The sequence below is a fragment of the Mus caroli genome, chromosome 16 (genome assembly GCF_900094665.2).
Source record: "Mus caroli chromosome 16, CAROLI_EIJ_v1.1, whole genome shotgun sequence".
In the NCBI taxonomy this organism is placed as follows: domain Eukaryota; kingdom Metazoa; phylum Chordata; class Mammalia; order Rodentia; family Muridae; genus Mus; species Mus caroli.
The window spans coordinates 19,465,057-19,468,250 of record NC_034585.1 but is presented as its reverse complement, the minus strand read 5'-3'; the positions used below and the strand labels follow the sequence as shown (position 1 = coordinate 19,468,250).

Genomic DNA, 3,194 nt, shown 5'->3' with positions numbered 1-3,194 from the left:
GGAGGCAGAGGCAGGCGGATTTCTGAGTTCGAGGCCAGCCTGGTCTACAAAGTGAGTTCCAGGACAGCCAAGGCTACACAGAGAAACCCTGCCTCGAAAAACCAAAAAAAAAAAAAAGAGCTAAGGTAGGTGGTGGCTGCTCAAGCCTTTAGTCCCAGCACTTGGGAGGCAGAGGCAGACAGATCTCTGTGAGTTTGAAGCCAGCCTGGTCTACAAAATTAGTTCCAGGACAGCCAGGGCCACACAGCAAAACCCCATCTCTGAAAACCAAAAAGCAAACAAACAGCAATAAAAGAAAATCCTCCACATACCACAAACACTGTAGTGCCTATAATATCTGTATGTAATTTCAAAATTACAGATAGGAGAAGGAAGTATGATCTATAGCCAGGAAGAAAATCACTCAGTAGAAGAAACGTCAAAATGATGGAGGGGCTGGGATGTGGCTCAGCTGGTGGAGTGCTTCCTGTTTACAGAGTCCTCCATTTGATTCCCAGCACCACACTAGCCAGCTGCTCTGAAGGTGGAGGAGGAAGGGATCAGAAGTTCAAGGTTAGAGTCATTCCCGGTCACATAGTAAGATCAAAGGCCAGCTGTAAAACCGACTCTTCTAGTCACATTTAGCTGTTGTAAGGAAAAGACAAATATTGTGAAAGGAAAAGTGGGAAAGAATGGAAAGATCAAAAATATAATAAATTGGGCTAGAGAGATGGCTCAGTGGTTAAGAGCACTGACTGAAAAAGAAATTCTAGATTCTAGCAACCAAAAGCAAAATTATGAATTAAAGATTCCACCAGATAGGTTTGATAAAATACAAACCACAAGGAAATCATCAAACTGAACATAGGGCCTTAGATCCAAAGTGACAAGAAGCCTGAACTGCTAACATAGTCTGTTCTGTTGCTATGAGGAGACGAGAGAACTATTTTTTTGACAGGATTTCTCTCTGTAGCTCTGGCTGTTCTGGAACTTGCTTTGTAGACCAGGCTGTTCCTGCCTCCTAAGGGCGGAAATTAAAGTGGCCCCATAGAGTCCTATATTGGAATGTTTGACCCCTAGTTGGTGGACTGTTTAGGAAGGATTAGGAGTGTAGCCTTGTTGGGAGAAGTGTGTAACTGGGGTTAAGTTTTGAGGTTTCAAAAAACCTGTGCCAAGGCCTAGTGTCTCCCCCCACCCCCTAACTTACTGCCACACTTAGCCACTGTAACTGTTATAAAAGACAGCATTTAGTTGGGGGGATTGCCTTCAGTTTCAGAAGGTTAGTTCATTATCATCATGGTGGGAGGCAGACAGGCATGGTGCTGGAGCCGTTGCTTAGTGCTTTATATCCTGATCCTAAGGCAGGAAGCAGAGAGAGAGAAAGAGAGAACCCATGAGAGAAAGTGGGGAGTTTTAATGTTGTGGGACAGACAACATTAAAAACAAGTACTTGTATGTAGGACAACTCAGAAAAGTATATAGTGAATGGATGGAATCTACTGTGTGATAAAAATGCTACAAACACCATTTAGTTGCCGTCAATAAGAAATTTACTTATTTTTTTTAAAAATCCAAATGCTGGCATTGTCCAGAAAATTTTAACAGGTTTATTTATAATTGTTATAAAGTTGAGCTGTTGAAATGTGCTCTCGGAAACATTTTGCTTGCATTAATGCTTTACATCTTGCATTTATATTAAAAATTCACACACAACTGAACATAGAGAAACTGCCAGTACCTGATTCTGCCCTCTATGTTTCCACTGTTTCCAGTGGAAACATATACTTAGGTACTTTTGACCCCATGGAAAAAAATATCTAACATTCAGAACTACTGGTAACAGGAAGAAGAGGAAAAAATTTTTTTGAGAATGAAATGTTTCCCCTCCTAGTGGACTGGTTTTTTGTTTTTTTGTTTTTTTTTTGAGACAGGGTTTTGTTTGTTTGTTTGGTTGGGTTTTTTTGTTTTGTTTGTTTGTTTGTTTTTTGAGACAGGGTTTCTCTGTATAGCCCTGGCTGTCCTGGAACTCACTTTGTAGACCAGGCTGGCCTCGAACTCAGAAATCTGCCTGCCTCTGCCTCCCAAGTGCTGGGATTAAAGGCGTGCGCCACCATGCCCGGCTCCTAGTGGACTCTTAAGCACGTTTTCCGCATATGCGGCGTGCTAGCTGCATATTTTCTGGAATAATTGTTTCACGTTTGGCATGGATAGCATACAGGTTGGTATCTTCAAAAAGGCCAATCAGATAGTCCTCACTTGCCTCCTGCAAAGCACCAATAGCTGCACTTTGGAAGCGCAGATCTGTTTTGAAGTCCTGAGCAATTTCTCTCACCAGACGCTGAAAGGGGAGCTTGCGGATCAGAAGTTCAGTGGACTTCTCATAGCGGCTGATTTCATGGAGTGCCATGGTAAACAGGCCTGTAGTGATGAGGTTTCTTCACCTCTCCAGTAGAGGGCGCACTCTTGGGAGCGGCTTTTGTAGCCAGTTGTTTCCTGGGTGCTTTACCACCGGTGGATTTGTGGGCAGTCGGCTTTGTACGAGCCACGGTATGGACACCTCCTTACTTACCTCCCTTCTTTGGCTGGAGCTCAGCAAGCGAGAGGCGGTGCTGGTGTTAGAGAGCTGTGGCGGCTGCGAACACCCTTTCCTCAGTTTTAAACTTCTCAGAAAATATTCTATTAGATTTAAAAACAAAAACAAAACTACCCACGGGCCAGGAGTGATGGCTTAGTGCTTAATGTATGTAAAGGCCCTTCCAGAGAACCTGAGATTGCTGGCCAGAACCCACCTCAGTTGACCCACAAGCAACTGAAAATACTTTCGGGGGTCTGACATTCTCTTCTGGGCACTGAGTACCTGTGCACATGTGCATATGCCCACACACAGACGTGCATAGACACGCAAACACACACACACACACACACAGACACACGTCACTGAGAACAGAACACATTTTAGAAAACGACAACACTCCACAGGGTTATACTGAATGTGAAGTGAAACATATAAACCACAGCATCAACTGTCATAAATTAAACACGAGGGCTGGAGAGATGGCTCAGAGTTACTTAAAAGCACTGACTGCTCTTCCAGAGCTCCTGAGTTCAATTCCCAGCAACCACATGGTGGCTCACAACCATCTGTAATGGGATCCAATGCCCTCTACTGGTGTTCAGGAAGACAGAATACTCATGTACCTAAAATAAATACACAT

At 43.7% G+C, this 3,194-nt stretch overlaps 1 pseudogene; it reads right to left on the bottom strand.

The window, feature by feature from the left end:
- Positions 1-2,113: 2,113 nt before the first annotated feature.
- LOC110312037 lies at positions 2,114-2,540 on the bottom strand (annotated as a pseudogene).
- Positions 2,541-3,194: the final 654 nt, after the last annotated feature.